This window comes from Caretta caretta, chromosome 13 (assembly GCF_965140235.1).
Source record: "Caretta caretta isolate rCarCar2 chromosome 13, rCarCar1.hap1, whole genome shotgun sequence".
NCBI classification, from domain to species: domain Eukaryota; kingdom Metazoa; phylum Chordata; order Testudines; family Cheloniidae; genus Caretta; species Caretta caretta.
In genome coordinates, this window is record NC_134218.1 from 39,540,901 (window position 1) to 39,567,550 (window position 26,650).

A 26,650-nucleotide genomic window follows, 5' to 3' on the forward strand; every position below is an offset into this window, starting at 1 on the left:
AAAATTATGTTATCCCATCATACCTTCTCTTCCATAAACTTATTGAGATTAATCTTGAAGCCAGATAGGTCTTTTGCCCCCACTGCTTCCCTTGGTAGGCTGTTCCAGAACTTTACTCCTCTGATGGTTAGAAACCATCATCTAATTTCAAGTCTAAACTTCCTGATGGCCAGTTGGTATCCATTTGTTCTTGTGTCCACATTGGTCCTGAGCTTAAATAATTCCTCTCCCTCCCTGGTATTTATCCCTCTGATATATTTATCATATCTCCCCTCAGCCTTCTTTTGGTTAGGCTAAACAAGCCAAGCTCCTTGAGTCTCCTTTCATAAGACAAGTTTTCCATTCCTCAGATCGTCCTAGTAGCCCTTGTCTGTACCTGTTCCAGTTTGAATTCATTCTTCTTAAACATGGGAGACCAGAACTGCACACAGTATTCCAGATGAGGTCTATCCAGAAGGGATAAACTACCAGGGGGAGGGACGCTAGGCAGTGAGCACTGTCTGGTGGATTGGAGAGTCAGACACCTCCCCCCTCCCAATGTCTTAGGGTGAAAGCCCCTTGAAATCAATGGGTCTCTCTCCCTTGGAGCACGGGCTACTCCAAAATGCGCCGGGCTTCTGCCATGGATACAGACCATACCCAGGAGATGTCCCGAGGTGGGAGGCTCCCCCGGGAGGGTCATATGAGGAAAGAACCGCAGCTGCAGGAAGAGGAAGGCTGGTTTCCCTCTCAGAGACTGACAAACGGCTTTATGGAAGGGGAGGGAATTGGGTGTGGGGAGAAGAAGCAGATTCTGGGCTTCCTCAGAAGAAGAACTGGGCATCTTCCGGGCTTTATCACAGCGAGGGTCAACAGTGTGCCTTTGTTGCCAAGAAGGCCAATGGCATTTTGGGATGTATATGTAGGGGCATTGCCAGCAGATCGAGGGACGTGATCGTTCTCCTCTATTCAACATTGGTGAGGCCTCATCTGGAGTACTTTTTTCAGAGGAACAGCCGTGTTAGTCTGTATTCGCAAAAAGAAAAGGAGGACTTGTGGCACCTTAGAGACTAACCAATTTATTTGAGCATGAGCTTTCGTGAGCTACAGCTCACTTCATCAGATGCATACCGTGGAAACTGCAGCAGACTTTATATATACACAGAGAATATGAAACAATACCTCCTCCCACCCCACTGTCCTGCTGGTAATAGCTTATCTAAAGTGATCAACAGGTGGGCCATTTCCAGCACAAATCCAGGTTTTCTCACCCTCCACCCCCCCACACAAATTCACTCTCCTGCTGGTGTGTACTCCTGCTGGTGTGTGGAGTACTGTGTCCAGTTTTGGGCCCCACACTACAAGAAGGATGTGGAAAAATTGGAAAACGTCCAGCGGAGGGCAACAAAAATGATTAGGGGACTGGAACACATGACTTATTAGGAGAGGCTGAGGGAACTGGGATTGTTTAGTCTGCGGAAGAGAAGAATGAGGGGGGATTTGATAGCTGCTTTCAACTACCTGAAAGGGGGTTCCAAAGAGGATGGCTCTAGACTGTTCTCAATGGTAGCAGATGACAGAACGAGGAGTAATGGTCTCAAGTTGCAGTGGGGGAGGTTTAGATTGGATATTAGGAAAAACTTTTTCACTAAGAGGGTGGTGAAACACTGGAATGCGTTACCTAGGGAGGTGGTGGAATCTCCTTCCTTAGAGGTTTTTAAGGTCAGGCTTGACAAAGCCCTGGCTGGGTGATTTAGTTGGCGATCGGTCCTGCTTCGAGCAGGGGGTTGGACTAGATGACCTCCTGGGGTCCCTTCCAACCCTGATATTCTAGGAAGGGCTGTGCCGGCAGGACCCAGGGGAGTGTCTGAGGGAGGAAAGCAGCGCCTTCTTATGAGGTGCTTTTCATACGGAGAAGCCGCCTGTGTGTGTGTGTGTTTGCCTGGAGCGGGGTGGGGGCTGCTGCCCTCTACTAGAGAGAATGAGACTTGCGCTGTGTGTGTTTGCCTGCCCCTCACTCTGTTCTGAGGCAAAGGCGGAGACCTTCTCCGTGCACACCGAACACACACTGTGACATAGACACGGGGAACAGCCACGCCGTGCGGTTATTTTGTAGCTCTTAATTCCAGGAATCTTTCTCTGCCCGGCCCGATAACCATTAAATGGAAGACATACCTTTGTTCTGATCGTGCGTTTGAGATGATTTATATGGCCGCGGAAGGTAAGGCGTGTCCAGAGAACCTGGGTAAATACTGCATGGATTTTTTTTTAAACCACCCTATTTCTAGGTATTTTATTCATAGTCAGTTCACTGTGTGTGCATCTGTTTCTCTCAATGGGCTCGCCTATCCCTGTAACTGTGGTCTCCGTGGGCTATTTAGAAACCGCTTCCCCTTTCTGTGGCGATCCCGCTTTGCTCTGTGTCACCGTGTCTCTCCTGGGGCAGTAACAGGCGGCGGGGTCGGCGGCTGCCGGCGAGCGGAGCTGCAGGGAGACCGGGTTCTTCGAGGACTCTGTGGAGACGGTGACTCGGCCGTGGAGAGACGGGGCGTAGCTTGTGCTCCCGCTACTATACGGGTACACATCCCCCATCCACTCCAGCCCTTTCCCGGGGGGCTGCCGGATCCAGTGCTGAGTAGGGATAGAGAAGCTGGAAACAGTGCAGGTCAGCGTGAGGGTCTCTCCGGGCTTCACCATGTCCTGGCCGGACTGGACCAGCTGCCCATGAGAGAGGACACCAGGGAAAAGGGAAAGAAATCCAGGGATGATTTAGTCACTGAATGTGTGTGTGTGTGTCCCCAATTCCCCCACTTCCGCACAGAGATTTACAGGCGAGGGTGGAGAATAAGGAAAGGAAAAGCAATAGAGATTTTATTCTTGCTTTCAAAGGAGGGAAACTCCCCAGCGGGCAGGACCGGGTAGTTCTGCGTCTGGGGAGAGACTGAGGCTCCTAGAACCAGGGGTTTGGATTTAAACAGGAACCCCCTGGGGCAGGGATTTGCATGCGGGTTCCCCAGGGTGGCTATAAGAAATGACAGGGGTGAGCGCTCAGTACATGGCGATGTCCCCTCAGGAACATGTGTCTCCTTTACACCCCAGACAGACGGTGCACTCAGCTCAGCCCACATGGCAGGACATGGCTGCTGGAGGACTCAGGTGGAGCAGGGGGCAGCTACGCAGCCGGCGGTTTCCCCTTCAAAGCACCACGTCTCTCCAGCGGGCTGCGCTGCCACCTGGTGCTCCTCCTGCATCCTCCGGCCCGCGTTCGCTGCCACCCGTACCTCCCGCCTGCTCCCCTGAGGCTGCAGGTGAGCCTCGCTCCCGGCTCTCCTGCCCCCCACAGCTTCTACCCCCGCGGTCCCTCCCCTCAGAGCGGGCTGCCCGAAGGCCCAGCCCTGGGGCTCCCTGTCGTTGGGGGGTCCCGTGCCAGGGCATGATATGTTTCGCGGTAAATCCACCCCTGGTTAGCGGTGGGCAGATGAGCTGCACACCAGGACTTTGAACTGTGAAATGGTATAAAATGCCTTCAGTTCACTCCAGCTGCACAGGCTGTTTCAGAATTTCTACCAGTGACTCCTACAGTGGATTCCTGCAGCACTGGTGGAATATTTTCATTGCCTAGGGAGGTTGAAAGTGGGTGTTAGACACAGATAAGCATTTAATGTCTTAATTTCACGGTCAGTTTGATTTTCTCACACTAACTCGCTTCCTATGACCAGGCAGGATCATGTTGCTTGTTGCATCTGCTGTGCCCCAAAAGTTAATTACTTTCAGTGAATCCCAACCCCAGCCATAACCTTAAACCCAACCCTACATCCCAACCCTCCACCACCCCAACTCAAAGACTAATCGTAACATATATCTCGTTTTGTACCCTAACCTTTACCCTAAACCTTAACCCTAACCTTCCCTTAACCCTAACCCTACTTCTAACCTAATACTCACTTTAAATCCTAATGCTAACATTAGCTGAACCCCTAGCCCCTAATTTTAACCCTCTTCCTAACCCTAATCATATTTCCTTAAACACTTCAGGTACATTAACTCCCTCTCTATCTGCCTCTGTCTATATTGGAACATCTTTTAATGGCAGGACACCTGCATGTGTATTTAGCTGTGCTTCCCTTTTCTCTATGGGTCATGTGTTATCTTAACTTTTTATACAGCTGCACAAAAGCATAATATCTGAGCGCTTCCAAGTGTCTGAAGAGATGGAGATTCAGCCTTGAAGAGACTGGGGGTAGTTTGTACCCCCTTTATATGGATAAATCTCTCCCAGCCACTCCAGCCCTGTCTTGGAGGGCTGCCGGATCCAAACCCAGGAGTGATACGGAGTAGAAATGGAGACCCCAGAGACAGCACAGGTCAGTGTAAGGATATCTTCTGGCTTCATCACTCCTGGGCTGGACTGGACCAGCTGTAACTGAGAGAGGACACCTAGGAAAAGAGAAACAAAGCAAGCAATGAATTAACCACCAAATGCATTGATGGGTCTGTCCCGGGTTCCCCCACTCCGACACAGACACTTACAGCTGGGGGTGGAGAACAGGGAAAGGAAAAGCCACCATGATTTCCTTCTCATTTCCACGTTTAACCCTTCTGCTGGTCAGAGTTGGGAGTAACAAGGGTTTGAATTTAACATGAACGGAAGAACCCAATGCACAGCTACAGACTAGGGACCGAATGGCTAGGCAGCAGTTCTGCGGAAAAGGACCTAGGGGTGACAGTGGACGAGAAGCTGGATATGAGTCAGCAGTGTGCCCTTGTTGCCAAGAAGGCCAATGGCTTTTTGGGATGTATAAGTAGGGGCATAGCGAGCAGATCGAGGGACGTGATCGTTCCCCTCTATTCGACATTGGTGAGGCCTCATCTGGAGTACTGTGTCCAGTTTTGGGCCCCACACTTCAAGAAGGATGTGGATAAATTGGAGAGAGTCCAGCGAAGGGCAACAAAAATGATTAGGGGACTGGAACACATGAGTTATGAGGAGAGGCTGAGGGAGCTGGGATTGTTTAGCCTGCAGAAGAGAAGAATGAGGGGGGATTTGATAGCTGCTTTCAACTACCTGAAAGGGGGTTCCAAAGAGGATGGCTCTAGACTGTTCTCAATGGTAGCAGATGACAGAACGAGGAGTAATGGTCTCAAGTTGCAGTGGGGGAGGTTTAAATTGGATATTAGGAAAAACTTTTTCACTAAGAGGGTGGTGAAACACTGGAATGCGTTACCTAGGGAGGTGGTAGAATCTCCTTCCTTAGAGGTTTTTAAGGTCAGGCTTGACAAAGCCCTGGCTGGGATGATTTAACTGGGAATTGGTCCTGCTTTGAGCAGGGGGTTGGACTAGATGACCTTCCGGGGTCCCTTCCAACCCTGATATTCTATGATTCTATGATTCTATGATTCTATGAACCCCCCAGGGCAGGGATTTACATGTGGGGTTTCCCCAGCGGGTATAAAGGAGGGACACCTCTAGGTCGGGAGTGCTGTCTAGTGGGAAGCAGAGTCATGCATCCCCTTCTTGTCTTAGCGTGTGACTCAAAGTCAATTCACCTTCATTGGAGCCCTTCAAAGGGAAGCAAGGGATGGTGGATTGGGTCCCTACACTGGGGGTTTGAATCCAGGCTTCTAGCCGTGCCTGCTGCCGAATGCCCTGGGCAGAGCTGTACAATATAAACAAGAGAGAGGAGATGTCCAGAGATGTGACACTGTCTCGGGACTGTTGGGTGGGGAAGGAGCTGCAGCTGCAGGGAGCCACTCACAGGCTGGTTCCGGGCACCCAAGAGTGAGAAACCGCTTCAGGGAAAGGGGAGAGAGCTGGGCAGAGAGGGTAGATGCAGGTTCTGGGCTCTGTCAGAATAAAGGCTGTGACGGCAGTAACCCAGGGACAGTCTAGAGCACATGCACGGGGGAAACACATCGCCTTAGTGTCCCATGCTTTTCCTGTAGCAGAGACACCTGTGAGGCAGAGAGACAGTGTGAGAGAGACAAGGCTGGGCCCTGCTGTCGGGAGTGTAACTTGGTCTGTGTGTAGGTGTGCGTTAGGCTGAACCCAGACAATCCCTTACACTGACCTGTAAAATATCCGGTAACTCCATTTCAAGCTATGCGGTTCGGGACATTGCTGAGAAAAGCAGGGAATGGCTGAGGGAGAACCAATATTCTGGGGTCAGACACTCTGCCCTTTCTCTCAAACACCGGGACGTCCATGGAGAAGGTGGACAAAATGCCTGCTCATGACCCAGAGAAGAAAGAGGATAAACTAGACTGGAGTAAGGCACCTTTACTCAGGTATAACCTCATCCACAGTAGGCCTTGCACTGTTATAACTACATGGGTGAAAACATTACTCTCCTAACTCAAGCAGTTATATGAATACAAAAGCTGTGTGTAGACCAGATCTGAGTGCTCTAGGGAGTCAGGAGTGGTTTAGAAACAGACTTGCTCCAGTTTGTCTTAGGCCTTGTCTACAGGGGAAATTATTTTTGGTATAACCTAAATGTAAATTTAAATCCATGTGTACATATCCTGGTCTAACCCCAAGTGTGCACTCTCATTTGGGTAGAAAAGTGTCTTTCCAGGGTTTTGCTTATATCCCCTGATCTGCACTTAAACTAACTTTCTTTCTTTCTTTCTTTCTTTCTTTCTTTCTTTCTTTCTTTCTTTCTTTCTTTCTTTCTTTCTTTCTTTCTTTCTTTTCTGAAATAAAACACTTTAACTGTCTGTTGTTAGCCCACTTCCCCTTTTTGTACCACTCCCACTTTGCTCTGTGTCACTGTGTCGCGGGCACAGTAATAGGCGGCGGTGTCTGTGGCTGTCGGGGAGCAGAGCTGCAGGGAGAACTGGTTCTTGGAGGAATCTACTGTGATGGTGATCCTGCTTTGGAGAGATGGGGCGTAGATCGTGCTCCCACCTTTAGTTATACGTCCCATCCATTCCAACCCTTTCCCGGGACTCTGCCGGATCCAGCTCCAGTAGCAACAGCCACTAGAGATGATACCGCTGGAATCTCCAGAGACGGCGCAGGTCAGGGTGAGGGTCTCTCCGGGCTTGACCACTCCTGGGCCGGACGGGACCAGCTGAACTTGCAAGTGGACGCCTGGGAAGAGGGAAAATGTTTATGGGTCTTATTATTCCTACCCCAGTTTTACTCCAAACACCTCAAGTTTAGTGTATGAAAGTTCCCTGCAGTCTCCAGAAATACTCACAAGTCAGGGCAGATAACAGCAACCCAAAAACCAAGAGAGACTTCATGATTTGTTAGGGCAGCGCTCAGTCAGATGTCACCGTCTGGTCAGAGTCTGAGCTACGAGAACAGGGAGGTTTGTATTTAACAGGAGCTCCCCGGGGGCAGTGATTTGCATGCGGGTTTCACGGTGGGGGACATAAGAGAAGGCAGGGAGGAGCTGTCTGTGTGTCTGGGGATCTCCCCCTGGGACATGATTACATCCTACAGCAGAGTATTGCAGAAATACATCCTTCCACTCTGCACAGCCTGACTTAACTAAGGTCTGTCCAGACCAGAGGACAGAGTATAAAAGCCCTGCAGGAGGCAGGGTGGTCTAGTGGGTAAAGGCACTGGACTGAAACTCCAGAGATCTGGCTCCGCTGCTGGTGACCCTGCTCAGGTCACTGCTCTGTCCCTCAGTTTTCCCATCTATAAAACTACCTCCTTTGTAAAGCACTTTGAGATCTACATTTTACCCTAACAAATCATGAAAAGTGCCCTATAAGAGGTATGATTGTTGTTATAGATCACATTGTCTGAATTCAGCTGATTCTTTCCTGTCCAGTCTTGTCTTTTCCTTTTTTTCTTTGTTTTTCTTTTCTTTCCAGTCCAGCTGAGTTACTATATTTATTCTTTTTACAAATAGAAAGAAGGGGATCTATTTAAACCTATCACTAGAATTATTTCCCTTCATTCATTTTTCCTTAGAAACATGGAGGCAATTCTGTATTGCAAAGTCAATTTTGAAAGAGAGGAAGAGCCAGATTTCTAAAGTGCCTGTGAGGTGCCTTCAAAATCACCAAAGTGCACAGCACCCTTTGATTTCAATGGCAAAAAGGAGCCTGTATGTGTTCTGAAAATCCCACTAGGCACCTAGATACCTTTACAAATGTGGCCCCAAATGCATTGGGCACCTTCAGCTTCCCTTGGTTTCAGAGAGATTTATTGGGTGACCAGCACTTCTACAAGGGTTATAAGTTCTCCATGTTGGATTTTCTAAAGAACCTGAGTAATTTAGGAGGAATTCCTTTGACTTTCAATTAGATTTATGCTCCTAAATCTCTGAGACATATTTACAAGGTACTTAGGAGCCTAAAGATGTTGATAGATGTCCAGTGAGATTTACAAAAGTCCTAGGTGAGTTAGGTACCTGACTCCCGCTGTTGTAAATGCTACTAGGTATCTATCTGCACCAGTAAATACTTGGGAGCAGACTTTTAAAGGTATTTAGGCACCCATCAAAATCATCTAAGGACCTAAATACTTTGAACTCTGGCCCTTAGTTGCTTTTGAAAACCCACACTTCATTCTTGTGCGTTTCATTTGCAATAAGTGATGCAGCAGGCAGGCAGAGCTGTAGGGAACAGATATTTATTGAGCCAGTGCTATGTACTTTGAGGCCCATGTTTGTTTATTAGCAGCTTGAACAAGCTTGCAATTTTGAGCCTGTGGTGTTACACCAAATTAGGCCCCATATAGATCCTGACCCTCTTTTTTCTTGTTCCACTCATATTGTAATTCTTGGATATTGCAGCCAAAACTCATGAAACTATTTCTTCTTGAAGTACAATCATAGAAATTATTTGCTGGAACACACACTCCTACAGCATATTAAATTCAGATAATGATATGACCTCCTGGCCAGAGGTACAGAATCACTTACCTGTAAGGGGTTAATCAGTTCAATTAACCAAGTTGGCACCTGACCAGAAGGACCAATGGGGACAGAAGATACTTTCAAATTTGGGGCGGGGGGGGGGAGGTTCTGTTTGTGCTCTCTTTGTTGGCTCTCTCTCTGGACAAAGAGACAGACGAAGCAGGTAACCCAGCTCCTAAAATGATCCTGAAATAATACATATAAAAGTACAGAAATGGTAAGTAATAGCAAGGAAATGTGTTAGATTATCTTTTGTTTTAGCTTGTGAATTTTCCCTATGCTAAAAGGGAGGTTTAGTCCTGTTTTTGTAACTTTGAAGTTGAGCCTAGAGGGGAATACTCTGTGTTTTAAATCTCTTTATTACCATGTAAAATTACCTTACATCCTGATTTTACAGAGGTGCTTCTTTTACTTTTTTTCTTTATAATAGAATTCTTCTTTTAAGAACCTGATTGATTTTCAGTGTCCTAAAAACCAGGGATTTGGTCTGTGCTCACTTTGTTAACCTATTGGTTGGTATATTATTCTCAAGCCTCCCCAGGGAAATGGGGTGAAGGTGCTTGGGGGGATATTTTGTGGGGGGATAGGGCTCCAAGTGGCCCCTCCCTGAATGTTTGTTTAAATCACTTGGTGGTGGCAGCCATACCATCCAAGGACAAGGAAAGGAATTTGTACCTTGGGGAAGTTTTAACCTAAGCTGGTGTAATATAAGTTTAGGGGGTCTTTCATGTGGGTCCCCACATCTGTACCCCAGAGTTCAGAGTGGGGAGGGAACCCTGATATCCCCTCTCTGTGTAATGTGGAGAAATACACTGCCATTCATTAACATCCTGGTGACATGGTTTTTGAAATGGGATGCATCAAGGTGGGGTGGCAGTATTTATTTGCAGCACAGTAATAAGTGGCGGTGTATTCAGTGGTCACTGAATTCAACACAAGATAATACTCATTTCTGCAAGTGTCCCTAGATATGAGTAATCAGTTTTGGAATGATGGGGAAGGGTGTGAACCACCACCTCCACTAATGTGTCCAACCCATTCCAGCTGGCTCGGTTGAGTCCAACAGACACATCCCCAGTCATAAGACTCAGTGATGGGGACAGGTCAGCTGGAGTGATTCCATAGGTATCAAAACCTGCTCTCCTGATTGCAGCCATCACTGTGTCAATTGCGTCTGAAAAAGGACACCTGGGAAGAACAGGGATGGGAGAATTCAAAGCACAAGCAACCACACAGAAGGAAGAAGGGATCCATAACACACACACAAATGGTATTAGACAAATAACTACATCCCACTGCCTCCTAACAAAACTCAGAGGACCACAGGATAACAAGGTAAAGGGAAATGATCAAAGCTTTAATCGTTCTTTTATGGGAAGATTCAAGGAGAATGAAACTGTCCATTCAAGATTCGGATGGACAAAATCCTCTGGGAGTTTCTATTTAAACAAGAAACCCAGATGGCTGATTTGCGTGAAGGGTACATGCTTCAGTGGCAGATATAAAAACAACCAAGTGGTTATTTTGTCACTACATCTCTCCTCCCCCTTCTGTTCTTTAGGGGAAGCATCTGTGCAGCTCAGGAAATGAATTTAAAAGCAAGTCCGAGCTCTTAGTGATTAGAGAAGGGCGGGTACTGGGGATTGTGGACACCTGGGTTCTATTTTCACTTTTGAAAAGGGAGTGTAGTCTAGTGGGTTACAGCAGGAGAGCTTGGAGTCAAGAATCCAGGCTTCTATTCCCAGCTCTGTGAAGAGACTAGGGTGCAGTGTGTCTGAGAATCTGGGAGTCAGGACTCCTGGGTTCTATCCCAGTTCTGGAAAGGGAATTGGGTCCAGGGGCTTACAGAAAAGGGGCTTTGTGAGCCAGGACTCCCTGGGTTCTATTTCAGGTTTGGGAGCAGATTGGCATCTAGGGGTAAAGCAGAAAGTGCTGGAAGTTAGCACTCCGGGGTTCTATTCTGGAATCTATCTCGGGGATTGTGGGATCAAGTACCTAGAAGAGGAAAAGGGGAGTTATGAAACTTCCCTTCTCCCAGTTGAAGAACTGACTTTATTTGTGACTTGGGGAATGTCACTTTGAGTAAGATGTTCAAAGGAACTGACCATTCCAATTACTTTAAGCTGGCATTCTCACAGCAAATCTGGCACCTAACTCCCTTAGGTCCCCTTGGAAATTCAAGGACTATTGTGGTCATTTAGATATCTTCATGCTTTAAGGTAATGGGACAATATAAAGGTACAAATGCCTCAAGCAATGTGCACTGGGGGGAGCCATAGTAATGAGTACAATTCTCCTGTAATTCAGGATTAATTTTGCAAGATACAAGGTTGGAGATGTAGGGAACCTTGACAGCCTGAGAGCACCCGTGAGAGAGAAGCAGAGAGAGAGAGGGAATGTTTTTTTTTTCAATCATAAAGTCATATAAATAGCCATTTTTACTGTCTTGGATCGGAACAAGAAACACCTGTGTTTCTTTCTCTTTCAGCTATGACTGCTTCTGTTATTGTATTAATTTCAGTTAACTTACACATATACATGAATGGTCTGTGACCCACCTAGGAAGAAATTCACTGGAGTAGAAGTTACTGGAGTTATGCCCATTTACACCAGGAGAGAATTATTTATATATTTAAATACACATTCTTTTCTTTTCTTTTCTTTTCTTTTCTTTTCTTTTCTTTTCTTTTCTTTTCTTTTCAGTTGTTGGACCAAGCAGCACATTCTGCAGCACCTGGCTTTGAAACAGGAATCTAGCCCACTGAAAGCAATGGACGTTGAAGTAAATAGGGAATCTGTTGACTGAAATGGGTGTCTTTTAAGAGATTGCCCATATATAAATGTAAGGTAAAATTCTCAAAAGCATCTAATATGTTAGAAGCCTAAATCCCATTTTAAAAAATGTCGCAGGGTAAAAATGTCAGAAGCACTCAATGACCTAGGAACCTACCTCCTATTTCTCAAAATGACTTTAGGATTTAATCTTAAATCCCCTTCACTTAACATAAGATTTAGGGAAACATTCTCAAAAGCACCTATGTGGCTTAGTGCTAGGATTTGAAAGGTTTGTAACTCTGAAAAAACATTGCTTCTGGGGGCTCAGGCCGAGGCCTGGATTTGTGCTTGCATGTATCACGGTGGTTTCTACATCTGGTAGGTGCTCCTAGCACAGTAGGATGTTGCTGTGTTGAGTGGACTCAGGCTGTCCACTCGCAGGTAGAACCCGTCTTTGGAAGGGTCCACAGAGACGGTGGCTCGATTTTGAATGTCAGGGAAATAGTGGGTGTTTCCATATCTGTCTATCAATGCCAGCCACACCAGCCCTTTTCCTGGGGGCTGCCAGTCTCCACCAGAGAAGGCAGAATCTGAGATAGCACAGGTCAGACTGAGGGACCCTGAGACTGTCACCTCTCCTAAACCAGACTGGGTCATCTTAAACCCCAAGATGGGGCCTGGCAAGAGGGGGAAATGCATTAATGAAAGAGGTAATAAACCAGCAATCAAGGCTTGTTTTCTCAAAGACATACACCCAAGGTCCCACTGAGACTGAATGGGACCTGGACACCTAATTCCCTGAAACCCAGCCCAAGTAATTATTTCCCACAGTCATCCCGCAAATAGTCACCCATGTGGAAGGTTGAGATGGAAATGCAGAACAATAATAGTTTCATATTTTTCTTTACTGGAAAAACTTCTCTGTCATAAATAACCAGCTCATTTCCTTGGGACAGACTCAGGTTCTGAGATTCTGGAGTTTCTCTTTGAAGAGGAAACCTGAGGGAAGCAATTTGCATTCAGGTTTCACAAACAGAGTATAGCACATCAAATGGGCCTGGACCGGGGGAAAAGGTGGGTAAATCCAGAACCTCAGCTCCTTGTGGGTGTAACTCTCAATGGGTGAAACTGATTCCAGTGCAAATGGACACAATGCATATAGGGAGAAATTCACTGGAGTTGTGTCCCCTTAATTCAGCAGAGTATTTATTCCTTTACCTCTATTTTGAGAGCTTAAGTGATGCACAGCCCTCTTTTACTAGCCCTCTACATAGAAGTTAAATTCACCCAGTGTGCCACACAGAAAGAAGTAAAAATTGGGCATAAATTCTGGTTTATTGGGGTGAATGAGAATGGGGCCTTTTACCTATAGACCTTATATACCCCCATGACTGTAATATCTGGACTTATCAGAGTCTTTAATGTATTTCATCTTATGACATCTCTGTAGGTAGAGAAATAACGTTATCCTCATAGAGATAGGGAAAACTAAGCATGAAGGACCAGATTTTAAAGTTATTAAGTTACCTGAACATGAAGATAGGCAACTAACAGGATTTTCAAAAGTACCTAAGCTCCTACCTCCATCTTTAGGTGCCTAAATACCTTGAAAACATCTGTCCCAAGGAGATCAAGGACCAGATTTTCAAATGTATTGAGGAAACTAAAAAAGGAGATATGCACCTAGTGGTATTTGAAAAAGCACCGAGTGGCCTAACATCTTTTGAAATCAATGGCAGTTAGGGGCCTTTTGAAAAATCCCTCTGGGTACCTAAAAAGCTTTGAAAATCTGGTTCTAAGTTTTCTCCTGAAAGTCTCCTGCACAATACAGAATCCAAGGAAGGTCTCCTGGCCTTCGTCACATGAAATGTAATCCTGTTCTTCAGTGTCTCAGGCTAGTGTCCCCAGCACCAGAACATCCTTCCCCTGACAAGGATAAACAAAGAAGTTGAGACTCTCAAAACTGCCTAAAGGCTTTGAATGCTCCATTCCTTCTGGAAAACAAGTGAGTGTCCAAATCCTTTAGGTGGCTTAGAAAATTTCAGGCCTTTAAACTTTAACAATGAACGTGAAAATAAAGGAGGAAAATGCACAAAGAAAAATGATAAGCAAAATATAAAGGGACTGATTCTTCTCTTGCCTACCTCAGTTTTACAACAGTGTAACTGCCTGGACTTTAATGGAGTTGGTCCTGACTTATGCCTGTGTATGTGAGAGGAGAATCAGGCTCAGTATTTCAAAGACTTGACACTGGGGCCCTTTGAAATGAAGGGGACTTTTCCATTGGGAGTAGAATAAGGAGATAAAAAGAATAATTGGAGGGGGTGTGAATGGACCATAAAGGAACTGACTGTCAAGGACAGTTGGGCACCTAATTCCCATAGGCTTTGACAATCCCTGCCGTATCTTGTGTTGCATGCATCTCGGTCCCATTTCTATAGTCAGTTTAGGGTGGGATTTTCAAAACATCCAAGTCCCTTCGGAAGTTAAGGTGAGATTTTTAGAAGAGCCTAGGATCTTTCTACTTGACGGAGCTCAGAAAAGTTAAGGTTATTTAACTAAAGTTGTGACAAGAACATGCATTAAACCCCTGTGTGTGGAAGCTCTCATTGAGAAGAAAAGTGGCTCTAATTCTCTTAAAGGGGGATTTTCCTGAGTGTCCCCATGTATGGAAGCACAGTCAAGCAGCACAGTGTCAGAACTGGAATCCAGGGCTCCTGATCCCTAGTGCCAAGCCTAGACTACAACACAGATCTTCTGACTCCCAGTTAGCTGCCCTACCCATTGGGGGTGACTTCCTCTCCTTTCTCCTGCAGGATGATGACTACATTGTTCCACAGGTGTTTCCCCCGTCCCCACCTCCCCATTCTTATTAACTGGTTTTGGGAGTGGCATTACTTCAGCCTTACTGCACTGTCTAGAAACACTCCCCTTTTTTGCTATTCCTCTGTTTCACGGTGTCACTCTCTGGCACAGTAATACGTGGCAGTATCTGCAGTTGTTAGGGTGCTCAGCTGAAGGGAGAATTCATTTTTGGAAGCGTCTACAGAGATGGCTAATCGGCTTTTAAGAGACTGGGCAGAGAACATCCTCCCATCTCCATACATCTCTGCCATCCATCTACTTCTTAAGAATACTAGTATCTTTTTTTTTTTTGGGGGGGGGGGAACAGAATTTTTCTGGAGTCAGGGAATACAAACTTTGGGGGAGCACCAAAGTCAGTGTAGGGGTTCTCTAGCTCCAGCATATTAGAAGCCCAGCGGAAACTGGGAGGTAAAGAGGAATGCAGCCCTTTTAGAAAAGCTCATTCCCCAGCTCCAGAGACACCCTCTCCAGGTAACATGAATCTATTCCCATTTCAGAAATGTCCCTGCAGGCCTCTGGTTTATTATGGATTTAACACTGCTGCTGCATGGCAGCTGTGAGAAGTGCAGTGTGTAAGCTGGTAACATGATCTTGGTTCTTTTGGATGGTGCTGGAAGGCAAATATTCTTCAGTAAGCGGAGTGTGAAAGACTGATAAAGCTGCTTTTGAATCCTCTTGCCTGCTCCACGTTTTGTTGTTTTTCTGTAGCTTGGAGGTTCGTGTCCTACTCAGCCCATGAAAAATAAAGTGACAGTCCGGGATCCACAAATCCTTTAAACCCCAGACATTCATTTTATTTCTCAGACTTCCCCTTGGTGCTGTTTATTGCTACTCCTCTATCTCCACTGTTGCGGAAAAGCTTTACGAAGAAAATTTTCCCGAAGACAAGTGAGTTTGATGCCAGAGAGAACAGGGATCCAGTGGAGGGCTGAAAAGATCAGAGTGACATGGTCAGAAACCATGGACACTGGAAATGATCTTTGCAAAGACGTTCTGAACAGAGATGGGCACGACTGACTAAATGTTCTCTCTTTCAAAGCCAATTATATCGTCAATACATAAGGTGTTTGCTTGTTTTTTATTGGCTCCTCATGTGATTATCAGCGGCACCATTTAATATCTGGTTCCCCTTTCTGTACAGGTCCCTGCTGGGCTCAGGGTCACCGTGTCACCGTCTGGCGCAGGAACAGCCGGCGGTGTCTGCAGCTGTCAGCGAGCGGAGCCGCAGGTACAGCTCCTTGCTGGAATTGTCGGTGCTGGTGGAGATTTGGCTCTGGAGGGAGGGGATGGAGCTGGATCTAGCCCAGCCCTTTGCCAGGAGCCTGTCGGATCCAGGGGCAACCGCTACTGGCAATGGAGAAACCAGAGGTGGCAAAATCAGCTGGAGCGAATCTGAGGCCTTCACGGTTCCAGGACCAGACTGAACCAGGTTTACTTCAGAGAGGACACCTAGAAAGGGGATATGGATTAAACACTTTATTAAAGCTAATGTTAACATTATATAATCTACAGGTTAAGGAAATAGCACAGCTGGGTGTAATAAGGCTAAAATTATCCAAAAATACAAAATTTGGTTTAAAAGTCATACAATACATAAGAGTACATAATCAGCAATAACCCACATTTAGATTAATAGATTTAACAATACAGTTTAGGTATTAGCATCTAAATATTCAGAAGAGCTCAAACATCTTTTGGGTGCTCTGCAAATCTCAGCTTTAGGTCACAGGAGGACCTTTGAGGCTAGCCTTCCTTAAGTTCCACCCAGGCAGTCTGTGGAAATGGGGGATGAGAACACAGCATTGGGGTGTCTGAGGCGAGAGTTTTAACCAAAAGACCCTCCTTCCTGTCTGAGGGTACTGGGTGTTTTGTCACCCTGACGAGTTCAGAGATGGGAAAGAGCAAGGTGAAATTTGAGGGGTTGGTTCTACTCCCATTCCTCTGTGTGTGAACCACGAGTAACACTATTGCAGGGAATGGAGTTACATCCTTTTGAAAAGCTGTAGGGGAAAGGCAAACCAGATCCAAAGGGTTTTTGGAAATAATAGTTATGTATGCAAAATGTCACAAACATTGGCTACAGAAAAAAATCCCCTAAAAACCTTTGCGGGAAAAAAATCTACTCTGATTTACACTGGTGTAATCCGGAGTAACCGTATTCACTTCAATAGAATGACTCTAAATTTTTTCCCCGTGTAAAAACCCAGCAGCCACTAACTGATAGGAGTGAGGAAGAAATTTTTGTTCTTGCCAGGTTATTCTTCAGTTGCCTACTGGGGGTGACTTGACCCTTCCCCTGAAGAAGCAGCTTCTGGACACAGGTGCAGAGACAATACTCGAATGCATGGATCCGTGCTCTGATCCGCTTTGGCAATTCCTGTATAAATGCGAGCAGCATTTGCCCCGGTGAATCGTGTTGTCTGAATTGGGGGTTAGGAGGGGCCCGCTAATCTTTACTGGTGTGTTCTGTGTAAAGTTTAGGGCTAGGATTCTCAAAGGCTCCTAAGAAAGTTTTTGGAGATTTGCATAGAGATAAAACAGGAGGAGAGAGAGAGAGAGAGAGAGAGAACTCGCGACATCTTGCCTTGTCATCTGCACAGTCACAGCAAGCCTGTTATTTGCACAAGTTCCCCTTTGGTTTGGCTCAGTGTGTGTCTTGTGGCACAGTAATAGCTGCCGCTGTCTCCGGCTTCCATGCCTCTCATTTCCAAATACACCTCGCTTTTAGAGGTGTCCCTGGAGATGGTCAATCGGTTTTTGAGGGATTCGTGGTAGCCCTTGTCATCATCCCAATACACAATGGATAACCACTCCAGGCCTTTCCCCGGGGGCTGTCGAACCCAGCTCACTGCATTCCCGCTAGAAGTGAGAGAGTATCCGGACACTGAGCAGGTGAGTCTCAGGGTCTGTGAGGGCTTCACCTGGGCTGCTCCGGTCTGCAGTAGTTTAACCTGGGAACGGACACCTGCAAAGAGCAAGGGGAAATCTCAGTCAGAAAGATGACAGCAGCGGGCGCTGTAGAGAGGAGAGACAAATTTGTTAGTCTCTAAGGTGCCACAAGTACTCCTGTTTTGCTTTGTTTTGTTTTTTTGCCCGGATACAGACTAACACGGCTGCTACTCTGAAAACTGGTCACTCCTCGGTACTTACATGCTGCAATAGCAAAGAGAAGGAGAGACAGGATCAAAGGTTTCATCTTCCCTCTTGGAAGCCAGATAGAAACAGGCACCAAGACCCAGAGGAAATCACACAGGCTTGACTTTGGCAGGGACCGCTGTAATAAATACTGAGAATATTCTATTCCTAAAAGGAAGCAAAATAATCATTTGCATACCACGCCACGCCATGCAAAGCGTTGGTAAATGAGTTATCTCTGTTCTCCTCATATATGAGATGCCTAATAGCCATGCGAATGGGTCGTGTACAGACTGTTATTGCATTATCTCCTAGAAAGCCAAAGCAAGTGCATAGCCCCAGTTTGCTAGACACTGCACAGACATGTAGTAAGAGACCCTCCCTTGGTAAGAGACTGCCTCCTTAAGTCATATATTCATATAAATAGCTAGATAAGTCATTTCTCTATCTCTCTCCCTCCATCTCTATCTATCTATCTATCTATCTATCTATCTATCTATCTATCTATCTATCTATCTATCGCCATCCACCCCATCTATCTATCTATCTATCTATGAGATGCCTATACACAAGGGTGATTCAACGTGAGTGATCAAATTATTTAATTATTAACATTAATACTATTATTATTGCCAGACATGCCCCCTAGTGTCAGCTACTCTCACCTGCAGAATACCATAGATCACCAGAGATGATGCTTATGGTACGTTAGTGATCAGAGGCAGTGGGTGGTCTAGAGGAGTGTGCTCTGCCTGTGGCGTGCAGCGTTACTTTGGGCAAGTCCCCTCACTTCCCTGTCATGTACCTCCATTGCTCCATCTGTAAAAAGGAGAATAATACTTCCTCCTCCTTGTCAGGAGCTTTGAGATCTCCTGTTGAAAAGTTATTACTACTAATAATAACAAAGTTTGCAATGTGTGGTGTCTTGTCACTTAACAGCAGTATTCACTGTGGACAGGGCTTACAGACTCATAGACTTTAAGGCCAGAAGGGAAGATCATGATTATCTAGTCTGACCTCCTGCACATTGCAAACCACAGAACCTCACCCACCCATTCCTGTAATAGACCCCTCACCTCTGGCTGAGTTCCTGAAGTCCTAAAATCATGGTTTAAAGACTTCACGTTGCAGAGAATCCACCATTTACACTAGTTTAAACCTGCAAGTGACCCGTGCCTCATGCTGCAGAGGAAGACAACCCCCCCTCCCCATCTCTGCCAATCTGAAGGGGGGGGGATTCCTTTCCAACCCCAAATATGGCCGTCACTTAGACCCTGAGCATGCACATGGAAAAGAATTCTCTCTAGTAACTCAGAGCCCTCCCCATCTAGTGTCCTGTCACCAGCTGTTGGAGATATTTGCTGCTGGCAGTCACAGGTCAGCTACATGCCGTTGTAGGCAAACTCATACCATCCCCTCCATAAACTTATCAAGCTCCGTCTTGAAGCCAGTTGGGTTTTTCTGCTCTCACTGCTCCCCTTGGAAGGCTGTTGCAGAACTTCACTCCTTTGATGGTTAGAAACCTTCCCCTAATTTCAAGCCTAAACTTGTTGATGACCATTTTATATCTATTTGTTCTTGTTGGTAACATGCCTTCTTTTTTTAAAGCTTCCTCATCCTGTAGCATCCTAAAAATTCAGCCCCCTTCATTTCAATTGTCTGGTTCCCAAAGCTGTGTTGAGAGAACAATGGTCTATGTACTATCAGGTTCCTGCTTTCCATAGACCACCTTTTGCTCTTCCTCCCCTGTCCTCCCCCCCCCCCCCCCCCCCCCCAGACAGGTAAGGAAAACCAGACGCATATAAAGGTGCTCGTATTTTGGAGGAATCTCCTAATTTTTCCCACACATATATTTACCGCATTTGTTGACCTGTGATGTTACAAGGGGCAGAGCTATTTAGGTCAGCTAGCAGGAATAGAGCTAGTTTTCTGGCATTTGTGTTTTGATAAAGTTATATTCCTTAGCTTTTGTCATAAATATAAAGGGAAGGGTAAACAACTTTAAAATCCCTCCTGGCCAGAGGAAAAATCCTTTCACCTGTAAAGAGTTCAGAAGCTAGGATAACCTCGCTGGCACCTGACCAAAATGACCAATGAGGAAACAAGATACTTTCAAAAGCTGGGAGGAGGGAGAAAAGCAAAGGGTCTGTGTCTGTCTGTGTGATGCTTTTGCCAGGGACAGAACAGGAATGGAGTCTTAGAATTTAGTAAGTAATCTAGCTAGAGATGCGTTAGATTATGATTTCTTTAAATGGCTGAGAAATTAAGCTGTGCTGAATGGAATAGATATTCCTGTCTGTGTGTCTTTTTGTAACTTAAGGTTTTGCCTAGAGGGATTCTCTATGTTTTGAATCTAATTGCTCTGTAAGGTAGTTACCATCCTGATTTTACAGAGGTGATTCTTTTTGACGTTTTACTTCTATTAAAATCCTTCTTTTCAGAAACTGAAGGCTTTTTCATTGTTCTTAAGATCCGAGGGTTTGGGTCTGTGGTCACCTATGCAAATTGGTGAGGATTTTTACCAAACCTTCCCCAGGAACTGGGGTGCAAGGGTTGGGAGGATTTTTTGGGGAAAGATGTTTCCAAACAAGGCTTTCCTAATAAAAATAAACCCAGACAAATGTTTGGTGGTGGCAGTGGAAGTCCAAGGGCAAAGGGTAAAAGAGTTTGTACCTTGGGGAAGTTTTAACCTAAGCTGGTAAAAGTCAGCTTAGGAGGTTTTCATGCAGGTCCCCACATCTGTACCCTAGAGTTCAGAGTGGAGAAGGAACCTTGACAGCTTTTTTTCCCAAGAGGACAATTTCTTCCTATTTATGGTCCCCATTTCCACAAAGAAACCAGAGGGAATGGAGTCACTGATTACAAGAGCCAGTAAAACCTTCCCCTTCCTTTGCAACTTTCAAATGACTGCCGAGGCAAAGCAATGGAGAGCGAGTCTACATCTCTCCAAAGAAACCAGTGGGAACGCAGCCGCTTTTCTCTGCATTGTTGAAAAGACACTTCCCTTTTTGAACGAGTTGCAGCTATCTCCCACCTTGACTCATTATGAACTTGCTGCAGGTTTTGTTCCACAGGCCGAGAGCCCCTTTGGTGTCCACAGTTGGATCATGATTCTGGAAGGAATGGCTTTTGCAGGCAGGACCAGGCAGTTCAGTATCTGGGGAGAGACTGAGGCTCCTAGAATCGGGAGTTGGTATTTAAACAGGAACCCCCCGGGGCATCAATTTGCAGGCTGGTATCACAGGGAGGATATAAGCGATTAAAGAGACTGTTAAGGGGGGCTGGCTGAAGCGGTGCTGTAGATTAGAACCATTGTCCCCCCGTAGTGATAATGTGGCTCTTGCTGCTTGGAAATTCTTGATTGTTTCTCAGGGTGTTTATGGAGGATGCTGGCGGGTCCCTCCCCGCTTCTGCATCTTAGGTGCAAACAGTTCCCTGTTATTGTACCCTCTTCCCAAAGTGACTCCACGCCCTGTACCTGACCCCTCTGCAATATATCAGAAGGAAAAAGAGCTAAAATCCCCTTGATCATTAGGAGCAGTTCCCAGGGAATTAGGTGGGAAAATCCCACTGCTCAGTAAGAGACCTGGGTTTGTTTTCCTGCCTCCCTTCCCAAGAAACCACCATGCTGGTCCTCCTGCTGATTCTTGCTTCCCCTTTATTGTAAACTTTCCTGGGGAACGTTGTCTCGCTGTTAAGTGTAGGACAACCGAGGCTTGGGGCCAGATTTCTGAAGGTATTTAGGCTCCCAGAGGGATTTTCAATAGCATCTAGGCACCAAAACCTCACTAATTTCAATGGGAATTAGGTGCCTAGATGCTATTGAAAATCCCTCTGGGAGCCTAAATACCTTCAGAAATCTGGCCCCAAGCCTCGGTTGTCCTACACTTAACAGTGCTTTTGGGAGCCCCATTAGACTCCTAAACCCTTTAGAAATCCCACCGGACCAGGGGCGCTGGAATAATTTGCATAGTGGGGGTGCGGAAAGCCATTGAACCAAACTGTAAATCCTGTATATGATGGAAACAACTTCAAGCCAGGGGGTGCGGAAGCACCCCTAGTTCCAGCATTTGTGGACCCGACTGAACTATGTACTTATATATTGAAAAAGCCCTTGGCAGTTCTGTTGGTTTTTCACAAGTTGGATGGCAAGTGTGCGCCCACCAGTGGGGCTAGGAAACTTCTCCAAAGCCCGAAGTCTACGGTATGGTATTGGGCACAAAATCCAAGACTATTCCCCCAGATTCCTCACCCTCCAACTCCGCCAACCTCCCCTGCATATTTCCTTTCAATTTGTGTGGGTTCTAGTTGGGGAACCCCGTATTTGGCTTGTCTGCACGAACAAATGGACCGCTGTAAGGTGGGGGTGTGAATCGATCCTGCTATAGAATCATAGAATATCAGGGTTGGAAGGGACCTCAGGAGGTCATCTAGTCCAACCCCATGATCCCGTTGTGGCCTAATTGCTGGTGTGCACCCTGGAGATTTTCATTCACACCTCCTTAGAACGCTTTGGTCTAGTCCCCTTTGAAACCGGAGTAGCTCAGAGCATTCTGGCGAGCTCTTAATCAGGTTCATGAGGATACATACGAACAGTTAGACCGCAGCAGGCTAGTGCAGGGGTAGATTCATCCCCCACCTCACTGTTGCCTTAGACAAGTGTGTTAAATCAGTCTCCCTGCGCTGCTCACAATCTGCTTCCCCTTTCTGTACGGGTCCCCGCTTTGCTCCATGTCACTGTGTCTCTCGGGCGCAGTAATAGGCGGTGGTGTCCGCAGCTATCAGCGAGCGGAGCTGCAGGGAGAACTGGTTCTTGGAAGGGTTCACCGAGATGGTGATGCGACTCTGGAGGGAAGCGGCGTAGTTTGTGCTTCCCCCTCGATTTATATTCCCCATCCATTCCAGCCCTTTCCCGGGACTCTGCCGGATCCAGCTCCACCAGCAACAATTACCGCCCAGGGTGTCCGAGGAGGCCCCTGAGATGGAGTGGGTGAGGCTGAGAGTCTCTGAGGGTTTTACGGACCCGGGTCCTGATTCCACCAGCTGCACTTGTGACAGGACCCCTGTGGAAAAGACAGAGCCGTGTGAATTAATCCCACAACCCATTCATCACCTGGTGGTGTGCAGATCTGTCCCACTCAATACTCACACGAGGGGGCGGCCAGCAGGAGAAGGAATACAAATAACGGCTTCATGATTGTACTATCAGAGAATAGAGCCTCCCTCAGAAACGCCAGAGAATCTGAGCTTTCTACCGCCAGGAGCTTGTGTTTATACAGGGCAGGCAAGGGCAGGGATTTGCATGCAGGCTTCCCTCAGCGGATATAAGAGAGGAGAGGGGTTGAACGGGAAATGACGACACTCTGTGCCTTACACAAAGGAGACACACAAGTCCGATCTACACCCACAGATTTTGAATCATAGGATTGTCCAACAGAAATAGGAATGACCGGGCAGCTCTGGGCATATGCAGCGCTCGGTCTGGGCATCATCTCTGGTCATGTCAGAGGCTGCAGAGAGAAGTGGTTCTTGGATGTGTCTGTAGAGATGATGGTTCGGCCTTTCCAAGCCTGGAAATAAACTGAATCTCTCCCCATACTTCATATGTTCTATCCATTGCGGTCCTTTCGCAACAGGCTACCAGACCCAATTCCAAGAGTGATAATTCTGAGTGGTGGAAAGGTTTGAGACATCACAGGTCAGCGTGAGGTTCTCTCCTCCCTTCCCCATTCTCTGGGTGTACTTGGCCCTGCCTCAGCCTGGGGGCGATGGACCAGGTGACCTCTGGAGATCCACTCCAGCCCTACATTTCTAGGATTCTGTGAGTCCTGGCGCGGACTAGACCAACTAGGTTTCAGAGCGGACACCTTTTGGGGAGTAAAGAAGGAGCAAATCTGTGAGCGAAAGGCACAGTTATAGAGAAAAATGATTCTCTCCCTACTTTTCCCCAATACACATACGAAGGAATAGCTAATAGAAGATTGAAGTCTGTAGGGATTTTCTATTTATGCACAGTTACTGTGGAAGACTTGGGCTCCAGGTTCTTGATGAGATATTCCTGGATGAATATTGGAGTATCTAGAATCAGCGCCTTGTGTTTAAACAGAGACTCACTGGGGACAGAGGTGTACATGTGGGTTTCACCCAATGGTGAAGAGAAATTAAAGGGTTCGAGAGGGAGGTTTCCGTTTAAAAGAGGAAGCTTCCCCTGGGATACGGCCTCACAGAAGGAGAAAATACACGTCAGAGTCGTGGGACTTCAAGCACAATGTCTAGTTAGGGGCCTACAGAGTAGCACTCAGTGGGAGTTAGGTATGTAGCCCAGACTTTCTCTTGTAACTGATACTAGATACATATCTGCATTTTTAGGCTCCTCAGCACCATTGAAAATCTGGCCCATGATGCTGAAAACTGTTTATAGAGGCCAGCATCTTCCTTGAGAGGGTTTGTCTCAAACTATTTTTCTCCTCTTTCACGGGAATACTTTCCACAGACTTTCGCACAATTTACCGATGTAACTCATTGCAGCAGGAGATCATGAGGGCGAAGGTTTTATCACCGTGAATGATCATTTTATCTTTAGATTGTGTTCATCTACACATTTATGAATACTATAGAAAATGGGTTATTTCTCCTCTCATTTACCTCTGGTGTAAATCTCTGGTAACTCCATTGGAGTCAAGGTGAATGAATCTCCATTTTCTTTCTTTCTTTCTTTCTTTCTTTCTTTCTTTCTTTCTTTCTTTCTTTCTTTCTTTCTTTCTTATCATAACATATGTAATAAAAAATCAGACGCCCACAGGGGAGTTTATAAATTGTACAGGGTCTCCTAGATAGTTTTAATAAATGTGTTACCATGGATTTTTTACTTTCTATGTTACAGGAATTTGACATCGGTGTTATCAGGTGGAAGGAATACCCTTTGTTTGCTTGCTACTGTGTTTTGAAAGCAGTTATATTCCTTATCCCCCCATTGTTCTCCCATTAACATACCCACCTCTCTAGAGGGACTCAGTTGGAGTGGAGGCGCAATCTCCCCTTTCCATTACAACTTGCAAATGACAAGGCCTGGGTAAAGGAGATGCAGAACCACGCCCGGAGTCTCCCCGCTGTACTCCGCGCCTCACTGCACGATTCAAAAAATACCTCCCTTTTTCGTACGGCTGCCTGCCGGTGTGTCCCTGAGCGTTGCCTCTGGCGCAGGGACAGGTGGCGGTGTCCGCAGCTGTCAGCGAGCGGAGCTGCAGGGAGACCCGGTTCTTGGCGGTGCCCTGTGCGATGCTCATTCGGCTCTGCAGAGACCTGGCGTAGTCAGTGGAGCACCCAGTAGGTTGGTGGCAGATGCGCCCCATAAACTCTCCAGCCCTTCCCCCACAGGCTGCCGGACCCGGTCCCAAGTGGCTCTGGTGCTAGAAACCGAGTCTCCAGAGATGGTGCAGGTGAGTTTCAGGGACTCCCCGGGCTTCACCGCTCCCAGCTCTGCCTCCTGCGGCTGTACTTGGGAGAGGACGCCTGGAAAGGGAAGCCATAAATGAGTCTTATCCCCTGGGGGAGGAGCACGTGTGAAAATAAAACATCTTGAACCTGAGCTGAAGGGAGTTAGGTTCCCAACAGCCACTGACTTCTTTGGGATCCGGGAGCTTCATTCCCTTAGGCCCCCCCTTGACAATCTCGGGCTCTTGAGTAATTCCAGCAGCGAATGTCCCCACAGACACTCACAGGAAGGGGGCCCCAGCGTGGGTAGGAAGATCAGTAGCAAGTTCATAATGGGTGAAGGTGGAAAATGTCCAAAGCGGACAGGACAGGGCAGTTCTGTGTCTGGATAGAGACCAAGGCTTCTAGAATCAGGGGTTTGTATTTAAACAAGAACCCCTGGGGCAGGGATTTGCATGCTGGTTTCCTAGCGTGGGTATAAAACGTGTCAGAGTGTAAGCTCTACATACACATGGGACTCTCTTGCTGGGATACTACTTCCCTTGACACAATGAATTCATTTCCTCAAGGGGGCTGAGAAATCTGAAGTGGCCTAAGTGCTTTATTTGGGGGCCCAAATTCCATTGAAACCCAAAGGGTTTGGGCACCTAACTCTCACATACGTCTTTGAAACATCACAGCCACATTTAATTTCAGGAGAGCATTTTCTTAGGACTGAGGAGCATTTGGGGAACCTTTTATGTGACAGCAAAGGCTGGAATTTCCAATAGGGTCCAAGGGAGTTAGGAACCCTATCCTAGTGAATATTCAGTTAGATTTGGGCGCCCTTAGACCCTTCTGCGATCCCATGCTCTAAAGAGACCTAGCATAATGTCAGAAAAATAGCATTTACTGTATGCTCCTCCATACCTGTTCAGTAATCAACCACTGGGATCCGGGCACCTCATTCCCTTAGGCTCCTCTTCTGGAGTCCTGCAGCAAGGAACCTTCCTGACTCCCATAGACACGTACCGGAAGGGGCCTCCAGCACGAATCGGAAAACCAGAAGCAGGTTCATCTTAGGTGAAGATGCAAACTGCCCCGGGGAGCCAGGACCGGGCAGTTCTGTGTGTGTCAGGATGGAGTCTGTGGCTCCTCCAATCAGGGGTTTGTATTTAAACAGGAATCCTCCGGGGCATGTGAGTTCCACAAAATGACTACAAGAGGCGACAGGGTGTGAGCTCTGTCTGCACATGGGGATCTCTCCCTGGGACGCGTGTCCCCCTGAGACCGTGAGATCAGCTCAGCCAGCTGTGAAACCTCCTAAGGCATATGGACGCCAAAACTCAATTTAAAGAAATGTCATTTGGTCGTTTAACACTCTTAAAGTTGTTTGAGATTCTCAGCCAAATATAAGTGCAGGGCAGCGCCTTCTTAGCAACGAAGGAATACTTGTGAAAGGGAAATTTAACCTCTTCTCTTGTGGTTTTGGCGGGGATTTCAATAGAGCCCAAGGGGATTATGAATGCAAATGCCATCGAAATTCAGTAGGATTTGAGAGCTTAACTCCCTTACAGCATCTCTGAAATCCTATCCTGTGTTCA

The 26,650-nt window shown here is 46.6% G+C and overlaps 1 long non-coding RNA gene and 1 pseudogene across 1 annotated transcript; one reads left to right on the forward strand and one right to left on the reverse strand.

The window, feature by feature from the left end:
- Positions 1-1,921: 1,921 nt before the first annotated feature.
- LOC125629523 (uncharacterized) lies at positions 1,922-10,309 on the forward strand. Its single transcript, XR_007354429.2, has 4 exons — positions 1,922-2,200; positions 4,146-4,343; positions 6,706-6,999; positions 10,012-10,309. It is a non-coding gene; the product is annotated as an uncharacterized LOC125629523 (long non-coding RNA).
- A 12,058-nt stretch (positions 10,310-22,367) lies between these two features.
- Positions 22,368-25,398, reverse strand: LOC125629503 (uncharacterized; annotated as a pseudogene).
- Positions 25,399-26,650: the final 1,252 nt, after the last annotated feature.